This window comes from Salmo salar, chromosome ssa24 (assembly GCF_905237065.1).
Source record: "Salmo salar chromosome ssa24, Ssal_v3.1, whole genome shotgun sequence".
Classification (NCBI taxonomy): Eukaryota; Metazoa; Chordata; class Actinopteri; order Salmoniformes; family Salmonidae; genus Salmo; species Salmo salar.
Genome location: NC_059465.1, coordinates 44918337 through 44930836, shown reverse-complemented (window position 1 = coordinate 44930836; position 12500 = coordinate 44918337). Strand labels below are relative to the sequence as shown.

General features: G+C 42.0%; 1 pseudogene; it reads left to right on the top strand.

Annotated features, from left to right (window-relative positions):
• The window catches only part of LOC123730392 (proteoglycan 4-like), a 74418-nt pseudogene that overhangs the window by 16176 nt on the left and 45742 nt on the right, over positions 1–12500 (top strand).

The window sequence follows — 12500 nt, the reverse complement described above, 5'->3', positions numbered from 1 at the left end:
ACATAGACACTTTTGAAGCAAAATGCTGAATAAAAATGTGTTCTTCACAACAACAAAAAAATATGGTTGAAAAAAAAAAACTCTTGTTCCAGAAGAGGAATATTAAATATTAAAGTCTCAGCCCCTAACAGTGGAGGCTCCTCAGAGGAGAAAGGGGAGGACCATCCTACTCAGTAAATAGTGGAACATTTAAAAAGTTATTCCTTTTTAGATAAAACTATACTAAATATAATCACGTCACCAAATAATTGATTAAAACGCACTGTTTTGCAATGAAGGTCTACAGTAGCCTCAACAGCACTCTGGAGGGTAGCACGATGGTGTAGCCGGAGGACAGCTAGCTTCCATCCTCCTCTGGGTACATTAACTTCAATACAAAACCTAGGGAGGCTCATGGTTCTCACCCCCTTCCATAGACTCCAACCTATCAGAGCTCTTGTAGCATGAACTGACATTCTGTCCACCAAATGAAAGGATCAGAGAATGAATCTAGTACTGAAAGCATAAGCTACAGCTAGCTAGCACTGCAGTGTATAAAATGTGGTGAGTAGTTGACTCAAAGAGAGAGAAAGACAATAGTTGAACAGTTTTGAACAAATTCATTCCTTAAAAAATTAAGGAGAAGCAGCAGAGAGAGAGAAAGAGAGAGATATTTAGTTGTATTTTTTCACTTTCACTTACTCAACTAGCTAATTTATCCTACTCAAACAGTGAAGAATGCTATTTATGTTAGCTAGCTGGCTAAGGCTATCCAATACTGGAACTTTTCCAAGTCAAGGTAAGCTTTCGGATTTGTAAATGTTTTGCCACCAGGGCCTGCCAGTTTACTGTACACTGTACTGCGTGATTGTAGCAGGTTTACTAACGCGTTAGTTCTATTAGCTATGTTGACTTGGCGTTAGCTAACATGGTGACAACGCTGTGTGTAGCGGTTAGCAGTTATGATATAAAGGTTTGCCTGGAAAGTTTTTTTTTCGCCTGGTCACAGACAGCTAGCTGGTTTCTTGTGCACTGAAGTCAACAAGCGAAGGGAAAATGTGAGAGGAGGAGGGTGCATTGATGTGAGAAGGAATAATACAATGAGCAGAGTGATCATGCTGTTTGTACGTGGCTGCTATGAAAGTGAACTGTGTGTGCGGGTGATCAGGGGTGTATTCATTCCACACATTATGTTGAAAAAAGTTTCTTAAATGGAAGTAAACTGAACGAAACAGTGATCAACCTACCTGAATTTGTCCAATAGAAACTCTAATTTGCAACTGTTTGGACTAATTATTACACCCTATATCAGCTAGATGCAGGCAAGAGTGTGCAAGGCGGTATTGAATATGTCACCGTCTGTCACTTTGATTACACCAATTTTTCTCTCGACCTTCGAACCTATGTTATAAACATTTATTCGTAGGCTAGGTTGTAGCAACATCATGATGGGTATAGGGAAAATTTGAGTATCATGTAGTAGTTTAAACCTATCAATGTTACATTAAACTGGGTGAATGGCTTATGAATGACAGTCATCCAGTATGCTGTAATAGAAAAAAAGGCCATGCCCCCTAAAAATAAAATGATGTCCACCCTAGTCTTAAACGACACCGACCGCCACTGGCCCCTAAAAAAAACGGGTCCTCCCAAATCTTAAATGGCACCAACCGCCACTGGCCCCTATACCCACTGGGCACACATTGTACAGCCCTGTAGTCTGATTTAGACATCTAGCTACTATGCTGTCTGATTTAGATAGCTAGCTAATGTACTGTCTGATTTAGATAGATACTGTACTGTCTGATTTAGATAGCTAGCTACCGTACTGTCTGATTTAGATAGCTAGCTACTGTACTGTTTGATTTAGATAGATAGCTACTGTACTGTCTGATTTAGATAGCTAGCTACCGTACTGTCTGATTTAGATAGCTAGCTACTATGCTGTCTGATTTAGATAGATAGCTACTGTACTGTCTGATTTAGATAGCTAGCTACTGTACTGTTTTGTTTTAGATAGCTAGCTACCGTACTGTCTGATTTAGATAGCTAGCTACTGTACTGTCTGATTTAGATAGATAGCTACTGCACTGTCTGATTTAGATAGATACTGTACTGTCTGATTTAGATAGCTAGCTACTGTACTGTCTGATTTAGAGAGCTAGCTACTATGCTGTCTGATTTAGATAGCTAGCTACCGTACTGTCTGATTTAGATAGCTAGCTACTGTGCTGTCTGATTTAGACAGATAGCTACTGTACTGTCTGATTTAGATAGATACTGTACTGTCTGATTTAGATAGCTAGCTACTGTACTGTCTGATTTAGATAGCTACTGTACTGTCTGATTTAGATAGATACTGTACTGTCTGATTTAGATAGATACTGTACTGTTTGATTTAGATAGCTAGCTACTGTACTGTCTGATTTAGAGAGCTAGCTACTATGCTGTCTGATTTAGATAGCTAGCTACCGTACTGTCTGATTTAGATAGATTCTGTACTGTCTGATTTAGATAGCTAGCTACTGTACTGCCCTGTAGTCTGATTTAGATATCTAGCTACTGTACTGCCCTGTAGTCTGATTTAGATATCTAGCTACTGTACTGTCTGATTTAGGTAGCTAGCTACTGATGATGATGTCATTATGGGCCTGGCTTTATGGGCCTGGCATTATGGGCATGGCATTATGCAACATGGCAGACTATAGAGAGAAAAAAAGATAATCTAACAGGCAGACTGCATGGGGATTGGTCCATCTAACAAGCAGACTGCATGGGGATTGGTCCATCTAACAAGCAGACTGCATGTGGATTGGCTCCCCCCTCAGCCCAACAGACATCAAAAGGTTGGAACGGGTGATTTAACCCTCTAGCAGTGGAGGACAGCTCATAATAATGGCTGGAACGGAGCAAACGGAATGGCATCAAACACATGGAAATCATGTGTTTGATTTATTTCATACTATTCCACTCCAGCCTTTACCACAAGTCTGTCCTCCTCAATTAAGGTACCACCAACCTCCCGTGCCCTCTACAGTCTAGTAGTTTATTTCTTTTTAAAACATTGAATTTGTTCTAACTGCTATTAGCCCATACAAATGCATTGAAAATCAGATTCACTACATGGAACAACAGATAGTCCCCAAAACAGATCTAAAGGAGGTTTGTTGTGAAGTGTCTGTCCTATATCTGAGAGATTTAAGATATATATATATATATATGTATATTTTTACGTGTGTTCATATTAAAAACCCTTATTTTTGGCACTAAACTATCTCCATATATACAATGCATTCATAAAGTTTTCAGACCCCCTTGACTTTTTCCTATTTTTTTTTATGTTACAGCCTTATTCTAAAAACAATAAAATAAATAAAAAATCCTCATCAATCTACACACAATACCCTATAATGACAAAGCAAAAAACGGTTTATATAAAAAAAATACCTTAGTATACAAACCAATTGCTATGAGACTCGAAATTGAGCTCAGGTGCATCCTGTTTCCATTGATCATCCTTGAGCTGTTTCTACAACTTGATTGGAGTCCACCTGTGGTCCATTCAACTGGTTGGACATGATTTGGAAAGGCATGCCTGTCTATAGAAGGTCCCAACATTGGGCCTTGGTCAGGGAGGTGACTAAGAAAAGGATGGTCACTCTGACAGAGCTCCAGAGTTCCTCTGTAGAGATGGCAGAACCTTACAGAAGGACAACAATCTCTGCAGCACTCTATCAATCAGGCCTTTATTGTAGAGTGGCCAGACGGAAACCACTCCCCAGTAAAAGACACATGACAGCCCGCTTGGAGTTTGCCAAAAGGCACCTAAAGGACTCTCAAACCATGAGAAACAAGATTCTCTGGTCTGATGAAACCAAGATTGAACTCTTTGGTCTGAATGCCAAGCGTCACGTCTGGAGGAAACCTGGTACCATCCCTACGGTGAAGCATGGCGGTGGCAGCATCATGCTGTGGGATGTTTTTCAGCGGCAGGGACTGGGAGACTAGTCAGGATCGAAGGAAAAATGAACGGAGCAAAGTACAGAGAGATCACTGATGAAAACCTGCTCTAGAGCGCTCAGGAACTCAGATTGGGGCAAAGGTTCAACTTCCAACAGGACCATAACCCTAAGCACACAGCCAAGACAACACAGGAGTGGCTTCAGGACAAGTCTCTGAATGTCCTTGAGTGGCCCAGCCAGAACCCGGACTTGAACCCGATCGAAAATCTCTGGAGAGACCTGGAAATAGCTGTGCAGGGACACTCCCCATCCAACCTGACAGAGCTTGAGAGGATCTGCAGAGAAGAATAGGAGAAGCTTCCCAAATACAGGTGTGTCAAGCTTTTAGCATCATACCCAAGAAGACTCGAGGCTGTAATCGTGGCCAAAGGTGCTACAACAAAGTACTGAGTAAATGGTCTGAATGCTTATGTAAATGTGATATTTTTGTTTTATATTTTTAATACATTTGCAAACATTTCTAAAAACCTGGTTTTGCTTTGTCATTATGGGGTATTGTGATGTCATTATGGGGTATTGTGATGTCATTATGGGGTATTGTGATGTCATTATGGGGTATTGTGATGTCATTATGGGGTATTGTGTGTAGATTGATGAGGGGAAAAAAAACATTTCATCCATTTTAGAATAAGGCTGTAACATAACAAAATGTGGAAAACGTCAAGGGGTCTGAATACTTTCCAAATGTGTTGTATATACTGAACAAAAATAGAAATGCAACATTCAACAATTTCAACAATTTTGCTGAGTTACAGTTCATATAAGGAAATCAGTCCATTGAAATAAATGTATTAGACTCTAATCAGGGGCACAGCCGGGGATGTGCCTTAGTAGCCATGCCCAACCAATCAGAATACGTTTTTTCCCCCACAAATGGGGCTCTATTACAGACAGAAATACTCCTCAGTTTCATCAGTTGTCCAGGTGGCTGGTCTCAGACGATCCCGCAGGTGAAGAAGCCGGATGTGGAGGTCCTGGGCTGGCGTGGTTACACGTGGTCTGCGGTTGTGACAGCGGTTGGACTTACTGCCAAATTCTCTAAAGCGATGATGGAGGCATCTAATGATTGAGAAATAAACATTCAAATATCGTGCAACCGCTTCGGTGGACATTCCTGCTGTCTGTATGCCAATTGCACACTCCCTCAAAACTTGAGACATCTGTGGAATTGTGTTGTGTGACAAAACTGCACGGAGTGGCAATTTATTGTCCCTAGCACAAGGTGCACCTGTGTAATGATCATGCTGTTTAAATCAGCATGCCACACCTGTCAGGTGGATGACTCGATTATCTTGGCAAAAGAGAAATGCTCACTAACAGGGGTGTAAACAAATTTGTACAAAACATTTTATAGAAATAAACTATTCTGAGTTATGTAACATTTCTGGGATCTTTTATTTCAGCTCATGAAACATGAGGACCAACATTTTACACGTTGTCTTTATATTTTTTGTTCAGTATAGATACATCAATGTCACGGTCTGACAAACACCGCTCTAGCTCTGCCAACTTTCTCTGCAGATGCGGAAGTGCTATATCGGGTGGATACGGGTGGATTGAAACAGCTAGCTCTCTAGCTTAAACTGACAGACTTTGATGGGTATTTTTTTATTATGCTAATTCGATTTTGCGAGGCCAATCAGAGGAACACCTGTGATGTGGTTCAGCCAATCCCAGGGCTACATGCCTGTGTGTTGAAACAATCACTAGTTAACCCTAGCAACCCTAATCAACAGTTTATTTGACAGTAAGCATCAACTCCTAGGAGGTAACAAAAATAAACATGCTCATTTGATGGAGAAGGGGGATTGATTTGATGGAGAAGGGGGACTGATTTGATGGAAAAGGGGGACTGATTTGATGGAGAAGGGGGACTGATTTGATGGAAAAGGGGGACTGATTTGATGGAGAAGGGGGACTGATTTGATGGAGAAGGGGGACTGATTTGATGGAAAAGGGGGACTGATTTGATGGAGAAGGGGGGACTGATTTGATGGAGAAGGGGGACTGATTTGATGGAGAAGGGGGACTGATTTGATGTAATTTGATGGAGAAGGGGGATTAATTTTATGTAATTTGATGGAGAAGGGGGACTGATTTGATGGAGAAGGGGGACTGATTTGATGTAATTTGATGGAGAAGGGGGATGGATTTGATGTAATTTGATGTAGTTATTAGAATTGTGTGGAAATATGAAGCAGGTTGTGGCGTAACAAAACATGCAACTGAGCCCGAGTAAAGTTGGCACCTTGGGGTTATGGTAAGAGTTATGGAAATGGGTTACTGCTGTCTGTAATAAAACTGTCTGTAAAGTGTTACCTCCTCCACTCCCACAGTCCGAGAGAAAGCAGACCTAGCTGCTCAGATAGATTTCCTCAAATTATATGAACTTAAATCTTTCTCTCTCTCTCTATCTATCTCGATCTCTCTCTCTCTCTCTCTCTCTTTCTCTCCCCCCATCTATCTATCTATCTATCTATCTATCTATCTATCTATCTATCTATCTATCTATCTATCTATCTATCTATCTATCTATCTATCTATCTATCTATCTATCTATCTATCTATCTATCTATCTATCTATCTATCTATCTATCTATCTATCTATCTATCTATCTATCTATCTATCTATCTATCTATCTATCTATCTATCTATCTCGCTATCTATCTCACTCGATCTCTATCTCTCTCTTTCCCTCTCTCTCTTTCCCTCTCTCTCTCTATCTGGCACACAGGGCGAGCCTTTGTGTGTCAGCCTGCGGTACCCTTTCCCTGTAAGCAGACAGAGCTGGGAGGTGTTTGTGCAAAGGTAAGGGTGTGGCCGGGCGTTGAGGCTGAGGTTCAGGTGTGTTCCCCCAGGCCACCGTTTTCTCTAATCCAAACAGAAGGGCTTGCCTCAGTGGGCCTTGGAATCAGGTATGCACTTTGAAGACTGCTGCTTTAATAACTATCTGTTACACGTCTGGTTCTGTGTTTACCTGGTGCTTGCTTTGGATGCCTGGTGGTGTGAGAAGAGGGAGGGAAGGAGGGAGAGAGTGGAGAGAGATGGTGAGAGAGAGAGAGAGAGAGAGAGAGAGAGAGATGGTGAGAGAGAGAGAGAGAGAGAGAGAGAGAGAGAGAGAGAGAGGTCTCACGCTAGGGTATCCTTACAGACCTACACAGACAGACATACATACAGACAGACAGACAGACAGACAGACAGACAGACAGACAGACAGACAGACAGACAGACAGACAGACAGACAGACAGACAGACAGACAGACAGACAGACAGACAGACAGACAGACAGACAGACAGACAGACAGACAGATTGCTTGTAGGATGAACATGAAATAAGGTAATGTTTCTCTATAGAGATCTCTGTTCTAAGGGTTTATCCCTGTACTATACAGCCACACAGGATCATGAACGTATTTCAAACAACTCACAAAATATTCTGGAACATATTCTGTGTTCTGGAATCCTGTTAAAACAGATCTAAATCATATCCAAGAGTGAAAGCATAATTAATTTCTTCCCAGTACGCCATGGGCCTAACTTAATGATCCTAATCATAGAATTACATAAATAATCCCTATTCATTCAATAGGATCTCTGTGGATCTAGTCATAAAGATATGTCATTTAACTTTTAAAATGTTTTAACTTTCATTGTGGCATAAACACAACCAGTCATGATGTTTTTATCTGATTGTCAAACAATTACGTCAAAGAGCTCTTTTTACATGTGTAGCCAGGTGGTAAAAGCACATAGCTGGATTAATTTATATCCACTAGATGGCACTGTCCCTTTAAGAGACCCCTAAATAATGTGTGCAAGCGGTTATGGGATTGCGTATGCGCAGTGTGTAAGAGTGAGAGCAAAGCAATTACACTGGAAAGCTGTTGAAATGCATCGTGTGTCCAACTGTACTTTGAATATATCATATTTCACATCATCTGCAGTGTTTAACCACTCTTGGCTAGATGGGATGCTACCGTCCCACCTGACCAACATCCAGTGAAAGTGCAGGGCGCCAAATTCAAACTACAGAATTGTAAATATTTAACATTCTTCAAAATACACATGCAATATGTCAAATTAAAGCTTGACTTCTTGCTAATCCAGCCACGGTGTCAGATTTTCAAAAAGGCTTTACGGCGAAAGCAAACCATGTGATGATCTGAGGACAGCACCCCATCAAACAAACACATGACAATCATATTTCATCCCACCAGGCGCGACACAAAACTCAGAAATAACGATATATACTGCTCAAAAAAATAAAGGGAACACTTAAACAACACATCCTAGATCTGAATGAAAGAAATAATCTTATTAAAACCTTTTTTCTTTACATAGTTGAATGTGCTGACAACAAAATCACACAAAAATAATCAATGGAAATCCAATTTATCAACCCATGGAGGTCTGGATTTGGAGTCACACTCAAAATTAAAGTGGAAAACCACACTACAGGCTGATCCAACTTTGATGTAATGTCCTTAAAACAAGTCAAAATGAGGCTCAGTAGTGTGTGTGGCCTCCACGTGCCTGTATGACCTCCCTACAACACCTGGGCATGCTCCTGATGAGGTGGCAGATGGTCTCCTGAGGGATCTCCTCCCAGACCTGGACTAAAGCATCCGCCAACTCCTGGACAGTCTGTGGTGCAACGTGGCGTTGGTGGATGGAGCGAGTCATGATGTCCCAGATGTGCTCAATTGGATTCAGGTCTGGGGAACGGGCGGGCCAGTCCATAGCATCAATGCCTTCCTCTTGCAGGAACTGCTGACACACTCCAGCCACATAAGGTCTAGCATTGTCTTGCATTAGGAGGAACCCAGGGCCAACCGCACCAGCATATGGTCTCACAAGGGGTCTGAGGATCTCATCTCGGTACCTAATGGCAGTCAGGCTACCTCTGGCGAGCACATGGAGGGCTGAGCGGCCCCCCAAAGAAATGCCACCCCACACTATGACTGACCCACCGCTAAACCGGTCATGCTGGAGGATGTTGCAGGCAGCAGAACGTTCTCCATGGCGTCTCCAGACTCTGTCACGTCTGTCACGTGCTCAGTGTGAACCTGCTTTCATCTGTGAAGAGCACAGGGCGCCAGTGGCGAATTTGCCAATCTTGGTGTACTCTGGCAAATGCCAAACGTCCTGCACGGTGTTGGGCTGTAAGCACAACCCCCACCTGTGGACGTCGGGCCCTCATACCACCCTCATGGAGTCTGTTTCTGACCGTTTGAGCAGACACATGCACATTTGTGGCCTGATGGAGGTCATTTTGCAGGGCTCTGGCAGTGCTTCTCCTACTCCTCCTTGCACAAAGGCGGAGGTAGCGGTCCTGCTGCTGGGTTGTTGCCCTCCTACGGCCTCCACCACGTCTCCTGATGTACTGGCCTGTCTCCTGGTAGCGCCTCCATGCTCTGGACACTACGCTGACAGACACAGCAAACCTTCTTGCCACAGCTCGCATTGATGTGCCATCATGGATGAGCTGCACTACCTGAGCCACTTGTGTGGGTTGTAGACTCCGTCTCATGCTACCACTAGAGTGAAAGCACCGCCAGCATTCAAAAGTGACCAAAACATCAGCCAGGAAGCATAGGAACTGAGAAGTGGTCTGTGGTCCCCACCTGCAGAACCACTCCTTTATTGGGGGTGTCTTGCTAATTGCCTATAATTTCCACCTGTTGTCTATTCCATTTGTACAACAGCATGTGAAATGTATTGTCAATCAGTGTTGCTTCTGAAGTGGACAGTTTGATTTCACAGAAGTGTGATTGACTTGGAGTTACATTGTATTGTTTAAGTGTTCCCTTTATTTTTTTGAGCAGTGTATAACGATGTAATTCATGCCTTACCTTTGAAGAGCTTCTTCTGTTGGCACTCCAATATGTCCTATAAACATCACAAATTGTATTTTTGTTTGATTAATTCCGTCGTTATATCTCCAAAATGTCCATTTATTTAACACCGGTTCCAACTCGCGCAACATGACTACAAAATATCTAATAAATTACCTGTAATCTTTGTCCAAACATTTCAAACAACTTTCCTAATACAATTTTAGGTATTTTTTTAACATCAATAATTGATCAAATTTAAGACAGGACAAACTGCGTTCAATAGCGGATAAAAACAAAGTGGAGCGAGCTTTCAGGACACGCTCCCCAACCACAACAGTACACTAGACTCGACCCTCGTTCTGAACTGCCCTACTTCTTCATTTCTCAAAGGAAAAACATCAACCAATTTCTAAGGACTGTTGACGTCCAGTGGAAGCGATAGGAACTGCAAGCAAGTGCCTTAGAAATCTAGATCCCCTTAGAAAAGTGAGTGACCTCAAAAAACAAATTCCTGGATGGTTTGTCCTCGGGGTTTTGCCTGCCAAATAAGTTATGTTATACTCACAGACATCATACAAACAGTTTTAGAAACAACTCATAGCTTTCAGCTGGTCCACTTACTCTAGGTGGTCTTATTCGCTCCCCTTTTACAATAGAAGCCTAAAGCAACATTCTAAAGACTGTTGACATCTAGTGGAAGCCTTAGGTAGTGCAATCTGACCCCACATTGGATAGGCAATCTCTTGAAAAACTACAAACCTCAGATTTCCCACTTCCTGGTTGGATTTTTCTCAGGTTTTTTGCCTGCCATATGAGTTCAGTTTTAGAAACTTCAGAGTGTTTTCTATCCAAATTTACTAATGATATGCATGCATATCCTAGCTTCTGGGCCTGAGTAGCAGGCAGTTTACTTTCGGCACACTTTTCATCCGGACGTGAGAGGATAAGAGTACATTTTTTGTAATATTTATGCCTGTTGGTCATATTAGCCTGTTGATACTTTCAGAGTGACATGAGGAAGTTAGCTTCTTGCTAGCTGAATACCAGTGCTCTCAGAACCACATTGATGATAACATTATTTGAAGCGTGAGTTAATTATCGGGAATTACATTCTATTTCATGTAAAGCTTCAGGGTGTTGTAACTTCTATGTTGACATGACATATCTGTTCTGTATGGCTGAGATGACAGGGGGTTAGGGTACCACGTGGACAGTGTTTATGTAAGTTCATCCACTCACAACAATATTTCCAGCTTCCAAACAGTGGTGAATGAAAGAGACACCTGTTACACAAAAACAACAACAACAACAACAACAACAAAAATCTTATTGACATTTGCCGATTGTCATTAGGTCAGAATGTATGCGTTCACTGCTGTCAGCAGTTTGCTTTGTTTTTTATTCTCGTGATTGGCTCATGTTTTACTGGTACGACGTACACCCTCTAATTATTTTGCCCGGACGCCGTACCGAACCATAATGTCACCCCTGATCTTGTCTATAATCCCAGTCGATATCCATGTCAAAAAGATGGAGTTTTCCCTTGACCACGTCCACAAATTGGGCAAAACAAACATTGGTAACCCATTGTAAAAAGAGACAACTTTGTAGAACATTTTTTTGCTATGCAGAAATTACATAACATGCCGAATAGCTGCTGTGTTGTTCAATGAAAATGTAACCAGGTCAAAAATCCCGACCCTTCGGATTAGGGAAATAGAGCCTGTGAGAAGAGCCCTGTAACTGAGGGAGAGTGGTACCTGGTGTCCAAGTATGTACAGCGCCTTCGGAAATTATTCAGACCCCTTGACTTTTTCCACATTTTGTTAGTTTACAGCATTATTCTAAATTTAATTAAATCCTTTTTTTTTCTCATCAATCTACACACAATAGCCCATAATGGCATCACAGTAGCCCATAATGACATCACAATAGCCCATAATGACATCACAATAGCCCATAATGGCATCACAGTAGCCCATAATGACATCACAATAGCCCATAATGACATCACAATAGCCCATAATGTCAAAGCAAAAACAGGTTGTTCAAATTTTTGCACATTTATAAAAAAATACAACAGAAATATCACATTTACATATAGTATTCAGACCCTTTACTGAGTACTTTGTTGAAGCACGTTTGGCAGCGATTACAGCCTCGAGTCTTCTTGGGTATGATGCTACAAGCTTGGCACACCTGTATTTGGGGAGTTTCTCCCATTCTTCCCTGCAGATCCTATCAAAAGATTATATCAAGCTCTGTCAGGTTGGATGGGGAGCGTCGCTGCACAGCTATTTTCAGGTCTGGTTTGATGTCCGATCGGGTTCAAGTCCGGGCTCTGGCCACTCCTTGGCTGCCTACTGTACTACTATGGTGAGTACCTCTGCAATCTTCCTAGTTTGCTACCTACTGTAATACTATGGTGAATACCTCTGCCATGTTTCCTACTTGGCTGCCTACTGTAATACTATGGTGAATACCTCTGCCATGTTTCCTACTTGGCTGCCTACTGTAATACTATGGTGAATACCTCTGCCATGATCCTACTTGGGTGCCTACTGTAATACTATGGTGGATACCTCTGCCATGATCCTACTTGGCTGCCTACTGTAATACTATGGTGAATACCTCTGCCATGATCCTACTTGGCTGCCTACT